This window comes from Eumetopias jubatus, unplaced genomic scaffold, assembly GCF_037043125.1.
Source record: "Eumetopias jubatus isolate StellerSeaLion01/CBP00866 unplaced genomic scaffold, mEumJub1_p1.0 scaffold_4, whole genome shotgun sequence".
In the NCBI taxonomy this organism is placed as follows: Eukaryota; Metazoa; Chordata; class Mammalia; order Carnivora; family Otariidae; genus Eumetopias; species Eumetopias jubatus.
Window position 1 is genome coordinate 82,578,774 of NW_028274810.1, and position 12,553 is coordinate 82,591,326.

A 12,553-nucleotide genomic window follows, 5' to 3' on the forward strand; every position below is an offset into this window, starting at 1 on the left:
AAACGCTAACTGTAAGAGAGATGGATGATTATATTAATATCAGACAAAGTAGGCTCAAGACAATACTAGAGCTAAAAAGATTTTATAATTATAAAAATATTAATTCACTGAGAAAATATAACCAAAAGTATCTATGTACCTAATAACAGAGGTTCAAAATACAGAAAGCAAAAACTGGCAGAAGTGAAGAGAAATACTGAAATTCATATTTATTGTTGTATATTTCAACACTCCTCAGTAATTGATAGAAGGAATAGATAAAAAAATTGATAAGTGTATAAAACACTTGGCCAACACTATCAACCAATTTGACCAAATTGATATTTATAGAACACTCTACACAACAGCAGCAAAATATACATTCTTTTTAAGTGCATTTCAAACATTTACCAAGACAGACTATAGGCTTAGCCATAAAACAACTTTTAATATATTTAAAGGATTGCAATCATATAAAGTATATTCTCTGACCATATGGAATTAAATTAGACATCAATAGCAAATGAAAATCCCCCCAAATTTGGAAATTGAAGGTTAAACTTCTAAATAACCTATGTATAAAACAAATCACTAGCAATTCTAGAAAGTTTCTAGAATTTTCAAATTCAAACTTTTTGAAGTGCGTGAAACAATATATCAAAATTTGTTATTTTCAGTTAAAGCAATGTTTAGGGGAAAATGTATAGCTTCAAATGCTTATATTAAAAAAGAAAAAAGTTCTAAGACTCAGTGAGTTAAGTTTCTACATAAGAAGCTAGAAAAAGGAGATCAAATTATACCCAATATAAGGAAAAGGAAGAAAATAATTAAAGACAAGATCAGAAATAAATGAAATAGAAACTGAGCAAATGAAAGAAAATCAATGAAACCAAAAGCTAGTTCTCTATATCAATATCAATAAATTGATCAATAGTAATAAAACTGATATGAATATCAATGAAATTTATCAATCTCTAGCTTGACCAATTAACAAAAAAAAAAATGCAAAATTACCAATATCAGGAATAAAAGAGGGAAACATCATTACAGATCCTATAGACATTAAAAATATATATACATATTATGAACAACTCTTTGTCAACAGTTCAACAATTTAGATGAAATGAACACTTTTTTTTTTTTGAGAGAGGGAGGGGAGGACTGAGGGAGAGAGAGAGAATCTTAAGCAGGTTCCACACCCAGCACAGAGCCCAACATAGGACTCAATGTCACAAGCCTGAGATCATGACCTGAGTCAAAATCAAAAGTTGGACACTTAACTGACTGAGCCACATAGCGACCCTGAAATGAACACATTTCTTAAGAGATATAAATGGTCAAAACTGATACAAGAAAAAATAAAAAGTCTGAACAGCCATATATCAATCGAAGAAACTGAACATATACTATTAAAGAAATTAAAAATGTAATTTTAAAATCTGCCCACAAAAAAGACTCTGCCCAAATGACTTCAATGTTAAATTCTATTAGACATTTAAGGAAGACATAATACACAACCCATACAAACACTCAGGAAATAAGGAAGGAGGAAAACTTCCCAACTCTTTTTATGAGGCTGGTATACTGGTACCTAAACCAAAGACACTGTAAGAAAAGAAACTACAGAATAATATCCTTTGTAAACACAGACAGAAAAAATGCATAACATTATATTAGCAAATCAAATATATAAAAAGACAACAACAACTGTTTTACTCCAGGAATGCAAGATAATTTAACAGTTGAAAATCAATCCACGCAATTCACAATGTTAACAGAATAAATTAAGAAAAAAAATGATTATCAATAGATGCAGAGGGGTGCCTGGCTGGGTCAGTCGGTTAAGTGGCTGCCTTTAGCTCAGGTCATGATCTTAGGGTCCTGGGATCAAGCCCCACGAGCGGCTCCCTGCTCACTGGGGGGTCTGCTTCTCCCTCTCCCTCTGCCTCTTCCCTGCCCATATGCAGGCGTGCTCTCTCTCTCCCTCTCTCTCAAATGAATAAATAGATCAATAAATCAATACATGCAGAAAAAGCATTTGAAAAATTAAACATGCATTCATAAAAAAAAACACGCATTCATGATAAAAACTCTAGCAAAACAGGAACAGAAGGGAACTTCCCCAGCCTGGTAAAGAATATCTACAAAAAGCAAAAGATTGAATGCTTTCCCCTCTAAGACAGGGAGCAGGGCAAAGATTTGTGCTCTCACCACTTCTCTTCAACATTGACCTGTGTCTTGGTCAATGTAATAAGAAATGAAAAAGAAATAAAAGACAGTGAAAAGGAAAAAAAGTTTTGTTTACTCACTGTACAAATAAGTAAATCCCAAGAGAAATCATGTACATAGAAAACCCCCAGAGATCTACAGAGACTCTTCTAGAACTAATAACGGAATTTAACAAGGTCATGGGATATAAGGTCAGTCAACATATAAAAATTAATTCTACTTGTATAAGTTAATAATGAACAATTAGAAAATGAAATTTTAAAAAAATGCATTCATTAAAACATTAAAAAACATGAAACACTTAGGGATCAAGTTAATAAAATATATGCAAACTCTGTATACTGAAAACTACAAAATGGCTGAGAAATGTCAAAGATCTAAATAAATGGAGAGACGGGCTATATACACAAATCAGAAGACCAAAACAGTTAATATGTCAATTCTACTCAAATTAACCTATGGAATCATGTAATCTCAATCAAAATCCAAAAAGCTTCTTTTTGTAGAAATTACCAAGCTGATTCTAAAATTTATAGGATATGCAATGGACCTAGAATAGCCAAAACAATGTTGAAAAGAATAAAAGGGACTTGCCTTACAAGGTTTTAAAATTTAATATAACTACAGTGACCGAGACAGTGTAGTATTTTTTTTAAAGATTATTTATTTATTTTAGAGATGGGACAGGGGAAGGAGCAGAGGGAGAGGGACAAGCAGACTCCATGCTAAGCACAGAGCCCTACTTGAGGCTTGATCCTACAACCTTGCGATCATGACCTGAGGTGAAATCAAGGGTAGGATCCTCAACTGACTGAGCCCCCCAGGCTCCCTGACAGTGTAGGATTAACATTAGGATAGGCACATAGATCAATGGAATAGAAGAGAGCCCAGAAATATACGCACAAATATATTATCAATTTTATCAAATTTTTAAAAAGGTGCCACAATAACTCAATGTAGAAATACTAATATTTTCAAATAAATGGTGCCAGAACTCGGTATCCATTACAGGAGAAAAAAATGAACCTTGACCCTTACTTTACACCACACACAAATTTTAAACTCAAAATGGATCACAAAACTAAATGTAAAAGTCAAATTTCTAGAAGAAAATATGGGAGAAAATCTTTAGGACTTTGGGGTAGGCAAAGATTTCTTTCCTTTTTTTTGAGAGAGAGAGAACGCGTGAGTAGGGGGAGGGGCAGTGGCAGAGGGAGAGAGAATCTCAAGCAGGATCCACACTCAGTGCAGAGCCTGACATGGGGCTCAATCTCACAACCCTGAGATCATGACCTGAGCCGAAATCAAGAGTTGGTTGCTTAACCAACTGAACTACCCAGGCATCCCTCATTGTTTTTTTAAAGATTTATTTATTTATTTGAGAGAGAGCAGGCGGGGGGGTGGTGGCAGAGAGGGAGAGACAGTCCCAGGCAGATTCCACACTCAGCACAGAGCCGGAGGTAGGGCTCAATCTCACGACCTTGAGATCACATCCTGAGCCGAACCAGGAGTCTGAAGCTTAACAGACTGCACCACACAGGCACCCTCTTTTTTTATTTTAAAGTTTATTTATTTTAGTAATCTTTACATCCAACGTGGGGCTTGAACCCATGACCCCAAGATCAAGAGAGACACACTCTTCCAACCAAGCCAGCCAGGCAGCCATAGACAAAGATTTTTCTTTTTTTTTTTTTTTTAAGATTTTATTTACTTATCTGACACAGAGAGAGAGCACAAGCAGGGAGAGCAGCCGGCAGAGGGAGAGGGACAAGCAGGCTCTCCGCTGAGCAAGGACCCCGATGTGGGGCTCAATCCCAGGACCCCAGGATCATGGACTTGAGCCAAAGGCAGACGCTTAACCAACTGAGCCACCCAGGCGCCCTAGACAAAGATTTCTTAGCACACAAAAAGCATGGATCATAAAAAAAATTTGACAAATTCTGCACTTTGAACAATACTATTAAGGAAATGAGAAGCCAAGCCATGAATTAGAATACAGTATTTGCAATACATATATCTGACAAAAGACTCGTACCCGGAATATATAAAGACATCAAACAACTCAATAATAGGTCAAACTATATGACATTGGCAAATGATTTGAACAGATATTTCCAAAAAGAAGATATACAAATTAGCACATGAAAAGATGTTTGACGTCATTCCTTTTTTTTTTTTTTTTTTGAGAGAGAGAGAGAGAGCTCGCGTGGGCACCGGCACGGAGAGAAGAGAGGCAGACAGAGAATCTTCAGCAGGCTCTATGCCCCGTGCAGACCCTGATCAGGGGCTCGATTGCATGACCCTGAGATCATGACCTGAGCCCAAATTAAGAGTCCCATGTTTAACCAATTGAGCCACCCAGGTGTCCCTAACATCATTCTTCATACACTTCATACAGGAGATGAAAATTAAAGCCACAATTAAATGTCATTATACACAGGGGTGCCTGGGTGGCTCAGTCGGTTAAGCCTCTGACCCTCGATTTCAGCTCAGGGTCGTGGGATTGAGCCCCACCTTGGGCTCTGCACTCAGCGTGGAGTCTGCTTGTCCCTCTCTCCTCTCCCTCTCTCTGTCAAATAAATAAATGAATAAAATCTTTTAAAAAAAAGTCATTACACACATACTATCCTGGCTAAAACTAAAAAGATGGACAGTATCAAGTGTAGTCAAGAACGTGGAGAAACCGGATCTCACCACTGCTGGCGGGAATATGAAATGAGACAATCAGTCACTGGAAAACTGTTCAGCAGTTCTAATAAAGTTATATCAGCTTTTGAGCCAATGATTTCATTCCTAAGTATTTACCCAAGAGAAATGAACACATACGTCCACTAAGAGACCTGCACAAGAATTTTCATAGCTGCTTCATTCATACTAGCCCCAAACTGGAAAGAAAACATCCATCAGCTGGTGAATAGCTACACTGTGGTACATCCGTACCATGTAATAGTACTGAGCAACAGAAAGGAACAAACCTCGGATACACACAATGACCTGAATGAATCTCAAAAGTGTCAGCCTCAACAAAAGAAGCCCGACACAAAAGAGTACATACTGGGAGATCCCCTTTAAAAGAAATTCTAGAACAGGCGAAACTAATCCAGAGTGACAGAATTAGGAGATTAATAGTTGCCTGGGACTGTGAGTGAGACAGATAGGGGGGTTTAGCTACAGAAAGGCATAAAGGGGAAAAAAAAAGGAGGGAAATTTTGGGTGATGGAAATGTTCTATATCTCACTTACGGTGACTGTTACACACGAATATATGTCAAAACCCATTGAATTGTACACTTCAAATGGGTGCATTTTATTGAATGTAAATTATACCTTAATAAACTCAATTAAATAAAAACTTCTAGAAACAAAAGAATCTGGTAAGATAGTCACTTATAAAATTAATACACAAAAATAAATAGGTAGTTAGCAGATACAGTGGAAGACCCCTTCCACAAAAATAGTTGAAATGAAATATTTTAATAAGAAGCATGCAGGAAGTTTATGACAAAAATAGCAAAACCCTACTGAGGATCATAAAAGAACACCTGAGTAGAGAGATTACTGTATTAGCTTCCTGGCTGGTCTCTGCTTTTTCCAGAGGGATCTACTCAAACCCAAGTCAGAGCATAGCATTCCTCTACTCAAAACCACCACTTGGAAAGGAATCTGAAATCTTTACCCTGGTCTAGAAAGGTTGGAAGATCTCCTTTCCTCCCACTTTATCCAAGTCTTTGCTTTCAGTGTCACGTCATCGGAGGTTATCTTGACAAGCCCGTCTGCAGCGTGACCACAGCTCATTATGGCTCCCTGGCTAGTGTCAGAGAAACTACGTCCTACGAGGCATGGTCTAGAAACTGGGGGAGAGGATTCAAAGGAAACATGAGAGTTGTCTTCCCATACTGAAGGGCAGTTAGGTAGAAGAAGCAGACTTCTTCTTTCAGTCGCTCCAATAGACAAATCCTCTGGACCAATTGCTAGCTTGTAAGCCCCCAAAGGGCAAGGACTCTGTTTTGTTCACCTCTGCATCCCTACCACAGAGCAGAATGTCTGGCACATGGTGCTCAATCAGTATTTATTAAATGAACATTCAGGGTGGTTCTGAAAAGCAAAGCGGACAAATGGATGGGACTTCAGGAGCCAGATTTTAGCTCAATCTAAAGAACAGCTTTTTAGAAATGAGAACTTAATGGGCTTTTTTGAGCTCAGGTGTCCCGATCTAGTGCCTTCATATCTACATGCAAGCAAACTGAGCTTTGCTAAGCATTAAGTCAGTAGTTATCATTCTGCTTGTCTCAATCCATTACTGGGTTTTGAAATCAATTTAGTGGGTGACAACTAGGATTTAAAGAACACAAATGGAATTTAAAATGTTAGAGCTTACTGCAAGTAGTAAGAATTCTTTCATGAATTTTTTTGTTTCAGATAGATTAACATGCAGAATCACAAATATGTGTGTACTGGGTCATGATGTAAAATACATTTCTTACCACGGGCCTTGGTAAAACAAATTGAGAAGTACCGGGTTCAGCAGTTCAACAACAGAATTTGCCCCTTTGCAAAGTAACGAGTCCTATACTTCTGTTGTAGCAGAGGCGGAATGTCAGTGATTTAGGATGAATGCACTTGGGGTGAGGTGGGACTGCATGATTTCAGGAATTTCTATTTTTTCTTTATATTCATCCACCTTTTCCAAGGTGATTATCTCTCTTTTTAAAAGCAATTTCAAGTAGTTTTAAATAAAATACATATGCAATGTTTTTAAAAATAGAAATTAGAAATTTAAAATGGAGGTGAGATGATTTCTGTACATTTACATTTAACACCATTTGTCCTGGAATCCAAGGCAAAAACAAAAAACAGGGAAACGAATGATTTATATAGTGCTCACATAATTTCCCCAGTAAAAATGAGCATTTTTCTGGCACTAACTTCTAGGAGGAATTTGTCACATGAATCCTTATATGAGGATGCTAAATGTCATCAGAGAGAATATTTGAACTAATACAATAAACTTCCTAATTGGTCTCCTGGCCTTTTATCTTTCTCCCTTCAATCCACCCTGAAGTATGTTATCTTTCTGGATTCTGCTGCTTAAAATTCTTTAATAGCTCCTTCCTGCCTACTGGATAAAGTCCCTATTTGTATGACTGGATCGAATACTCTCTGGGACCCTGCTTCTGCCAATCTCTGCAATGCTCATCTTCTACCACCTACCTCGCCTCCTGTCCTTAGGTACAATGCCAATTCCTGGGCACATGATACCCTTCATGCTGCCAACCTTTTGTCCATGTTGTGCCTGTGCTGTAGTAAAACCATCCTTCTCAATCTGAGAAGCTCTTGCTTCTCCTTCAGAATCAGCTTAAACAGCACCTGCCTTGGGAAACTTTCCTTGACTTCCCTGGGCTAATGTTAACTTCGATTTCCTACATACAGTACTATATACATGTACTTCGTGGCAATTGCTGGACTGCATCTGTCTATTTTAACATATGTTTCCCTGTGACACTGCAATATCCATATGAGTAGAGACTACGTCTATGTGTAAGCCTGGCCTTAGTTTAATGTTTGGTATGTCGGAGGCACTCGATCAATATTCTCACCAGTGTCCTTACTGAACTAACAAAGGTTCTTTACATGACTTTCCCTATATGTTGGCTCCAAGTCAAGGACATCCTATAATGAATTTAATGAAAGCATTCCAACGCGAACTAATAATAGGCTTTAGTATCTTGTTCTTTGGAATTTGATCTTGACATGGGGCTCAAGCTGATCAGCTATCAACCTTTCTCATGCCTCCACTATACTCCACATAACTTTACTGTGACATCTATAACACTAATTTGTGTATCTGTCTTTTCCTGTAAACTCTTTAAAGCCAGGTAGAGTCACTCATTTTCTTTTTTTAATCTCTATTTTATGATACAGAGTCTGGTCTATAATTGGCTCTCAATAAAAGCTTGTTGGTGATAAAATATGTCTATTTCAGTCTAAAACCTAGCATCTGAATAGAACATTCCAGTAAAGTCAACAACAGAACAAGAGTGACCACTAATACCACGATTACTTAACACTGTTCTAGAGGCATTAGCCAAGGCAATTAATTTGAGAAAGAAACTAGAAAAAGAACCGCTGGAAAATAGGAGGTAAAATTATCATCATTTGCAGCTAATATGATGGTATACCTGAGAAATGCAAGAGATTCGACTGCAAAATGACCACAAACAAGAAGCTGGGGAAAGAGGTTATAAAATGAGTATTAGAAATCAGTAACTTTCATATATACAAAAAAGCCCACATTAGGTAAGAGATATAATGGAATAAAAGACTCCCATTTACAATAGCACCAAAATTATAAAATACCTGGGAATAAATTTAACAAGAAGCGCATAAGACTCATATGAAGAAAACTAAGAGACATAAGAGGAGACTATGGAAAGCCAAGACTTTTGAATTAGAAAATTCAACATATTGGGTGTCAGTTCTTCCTAAAATATGTTATAATAACATGACCATAATAAAAACACCAGCAGGTTATTTTAAGATCAATACAAGTTGCTGCTAAAGTTTTATGGAAAAATAAACAAGAATAGCTAGTTGAATTATGAAAAAGAAGAACAAAGAGAAGGAATTAGCACCAACATCTATTTAATTATACTTCCTCAGTAATTAAAACCGTGATGCTGGTGATAAAGAAAATGGCCAGTGGAATATATTTGAAAATCCAAACATATGCTCCAGTATTGGTGGGAATTTAATATATGATGAACCTGTGGTGAAAAAAATGAGCAGTTTAACAAGGGGCACTGAGGCAATTTTAGCTTTCCAGAAAAAAAAAGTTAAGCTGGATTTATACTTCCCATCTCATACCAGGATAAATTCCATATGGATCAAAGATTGAAGTGTGAATACAAAGCCATAGAAGTTCTAAGAGAAAATATGGGAGACTCTATAAACTCAGAGTGGGAAGGGCCTGGGGCTCAAAATGCAGAAGCCATAAAATAAAAGGCTGATACATTTGATTACAGAAAGATGAAACATAATCCTGCATGGCCAAAACATACCATAAGCAAAGGCAAAAGACATATCACAACGTGGCATAAAAGTCTACCAGAGAAAAGGGTCACTCCACCGAGCTTCTAAGAAATTGGCAAGTCAAATAACAATAACCCTAAGACAAAATGAGACAAGAGACAGTTCCCAGGAAAAGAAACACAAACGTCCCTTATCACATGAAAAGTACGTTTAACCTTGGTCATAAAAGTATAAATGCACATTAAAACCACATAGATGTGTCATTTTTCCCCTCCCAAGGCATCAAAAAATCCAAAAATGTGACAATATCGGTAAGAACGTGGGAAAACAGGGGTGCCTGGGTGGCTCAGTTGGTTGAGCATCTGACTCGTGATTTCCACTCAGGTCACAATCTCCTGGGTTGTGAGATCGAGCCCCGCGTGGGACTTCGCACTCAGTGGGGAGTCTGCTTAGGATTCTCCCTCTCCCTCTGCCCCTCCCCCCACCCATGTGCTCTCTCTCTCTTTCTCTAAAATAAATAAATAAATAAAATCTTAAAAAAGAATGTGGGAAAACAGGTACCCTCAATCATTACTGGTAGAAATATAAACTAGTATGACCCCACGGAGGTCAAACTGGCAACAGTGCTCAAAATTACGGATGCATATATTTTCTAACCAAGCAATTTCACTTCTGGGAGTTTATCCTACAGCTTCACCTGTACATGATCAGAATGATACACGTACGTGGTTATTCGCTAAAGAACTGTTTGTGATAGTGAAGGATCAGAAAAATGTCCATGAAGAGGGGAGAGTTACATGGAAAGATAACTATGATACATAGTTAAGTTTTTTTTTAAAAAAAGCAAGGAAGAGAGTGCATATATAGATATATCTATATAGGGGGAAAAGATAAGCGGAAACTCTGAACCAGATAACAAGAAACAGAACGGTGGCTGTGAGCTGGAAGTGAGACGGGCTCTGGGAGGCAGGAAACAAGAACGGGATGGGGACTTCGCATGGTATACTTTTAAATATGTTGAGTTCCAAATAATAAAAATGTATTCAAATATAAAAATTTTTAAAGTTTGTCAAACAAGTGGGTACAATATTAATGAGTCTCACAGTTAGCCAGACCTAGGTTGTAATTAAGATATTTTGGAAGCTGCCAGAATAATGATATTCTGTGTCTTTACTTAAGTCAAGATTCATGTGCTAAATGAACAAGCAACAAGTTAACATTCCATTATGCAAAGTCAAGAGGCTGTATTTCTTGGGGGAGAGAAAGAGAGAAAAGGAACCCAGCCACTTCCACGCAAATGAACAGCTACTCTATTTGCAACTGTCGGTCTGGTTAATGGCCTGAATGCCATGAGGATGGCAGGAATGGGAAGGAAGGAAAAGATGCAAACCAACATTCCCATACCTGAATGGGAAATAGATCCATGGGTCTTGATGGCTGATTGAAAAACCCTACTACATATGTCCAGAAAGCCTCACTGCAGTCACTCAGATATTTTGTAACTTATTTAATTTGCCAGACTGTACTACAGGGTACCACAATTTGTCATTGACTGTGGAAGGCTGGAGAGCTATAAAAAGACACGATGGGGACGGCTGGGTGGCTCCGTCGGTGAAGTGTCTGCCTTTGGCCCAGGTCATGATCCCCGGGTCCTGGGATCGAGTCCCACATCAGGCTCCTTGCTCAGCAGGGAGCCTGCTTCTCCCTCTCTCTCCCTCTGCTTGTGCTCTCTCTGTCAAATAAATAAAATCTTTAAAAAATAAAAAAAATAAAAAAGAGAGAACACGATGATTTGTAAAGCTTAGGCCTTTGGTGGTATCACTAACAGAAATTAGGAAGTCAGGAGGAGAAACTGGTTTGGGGGAAAGGAATGGCTTTGGTTTTAAGTACATCATGTGTGAGGTGAGTGGGAAATCAGGTAGCAATGGCCACAGGGCCACTGGAAATGCTGATCTGAAGTTCAGAGGGTAAGTCAGACCTGAAGACAGGGAAGTGGAAGATATCTGCCAAGAGAGATGGAGGGGCTCACCAGAAGCACGGGCTGAGATGAGAACCTAGAGGACTTCCCTCAACTGTGGAGCAAGATGGGGAAGAGAAGCCAGTGCTATAGAGACTTAGAGGGAGAATCAGGAGAGCATGGTGACCATTAGCCAAGCTGGGGAGTTTCAAGAAGCAGTGAAGGGATCAGCCCAATGAGAAAAAGGGCCAGGAACAATAATAACAGTAGCAATATATATTGTCTTCTTTAATCTTCACACACCACAACCTATCGGGTAGGTGGTACTATTCTCCCCATTGGACAGAATGGGTATTAACCGAGACAGCGACTCCTAAGCTGCAGGACGTAATTGCTGAGCTATCCTCCTACGCAACTGTCAGGGGACGCGCTGGGACATCTGACACTAGCTCTACCATTCAGTTAGCTCTATGTCCACGGACTTTACCTTTACCTTTCTAGGCTTCATTTCCTTCTCTGCAAATTGAGGGGACTGGTCTAGATCATCTCTAGCTCTTACGTCATATGAATCTTTGATTAAGGTAGAATGGAAGAGATACACAAGAGAGGCAATGAATTAAAAATTTAGCAATAAGTGAACAGGGAGACCTGGCCAAGAAAATCAGAATGCTGAATGTTTTATACAGTAACTGTTCAAGCAATAAATCCATACTCTGATATATAAAATCTATAATTGCAAAACTCTACTTTCTATCTATATATTTAAGTTAGATATAATATCAAGAATTAAAATGGCTCATACCTGAAAATTTACGAACGCTGCTCTTGAAACCCTGCTAAGTCAATTGAGTGGAGTAAAAAAGGGAAGATTCCAAGTCAAACACACTCTGTATATGAAGGATTGTCCTGTAGAGAGAGCAAATAGCTATTTATAATGTACTTTTGTAATGAGAGACAGAAACATCTGCTAAGGTACTTAATAGCTACTTATTTAAATAAACCACATGGCAGCACTAATCAGGTATCATTTTTTAGCAGGTAAAAATAGATAATTGGCACAGATGATGAATTAACAGAAATAAATAGATTTGCTTATTTTTAACTGAAACCTTAATATGAAAATCTGCAAGAAGTGATTTCTGGTGTTAAAATGAATTACAGCAAATTGCAAGCAGACATACTTTTTAACTTTGACAATAAAATAAACTTCTTAAGACAACAGCTATTCAAAGGCAGACCAGCAGATGAGGTACCACAACAGCAACACATGTCTTATCACCCTTTTCTTGCAAGTGGCATTAATATGATTTGCAAGAAAACCAAACAGAAGAACTTGAAAGATTCAACTTGAAAAATTCAA

At 37.9% G+C, this 12,553-nt stretch overlaps 1 protein-coding gene across 1 annotated transcript in view; it reads right to left on the reverse strand.

Moving 5' to 3' along the window:
- The window catches only part of ZBTB8A (zinc finger and BTB domain containing 8A), a 44,699-nt gene extending 32,605 nt beyond the window's left edge, over positions 1-12,094 (reverse strand). The window contains exon 1 of the mRNA XM_028113740.2: positions 12,004-12,094. The gene's annotated coding sequence lies outside the window, so the exon portion shown is untranslated. The remainder of the gene's footprint in view (positions 1-12,003) is intronic.
- Between the last annotated feature and the right edge of the window lie 459 nt (positions 12,095-12,553).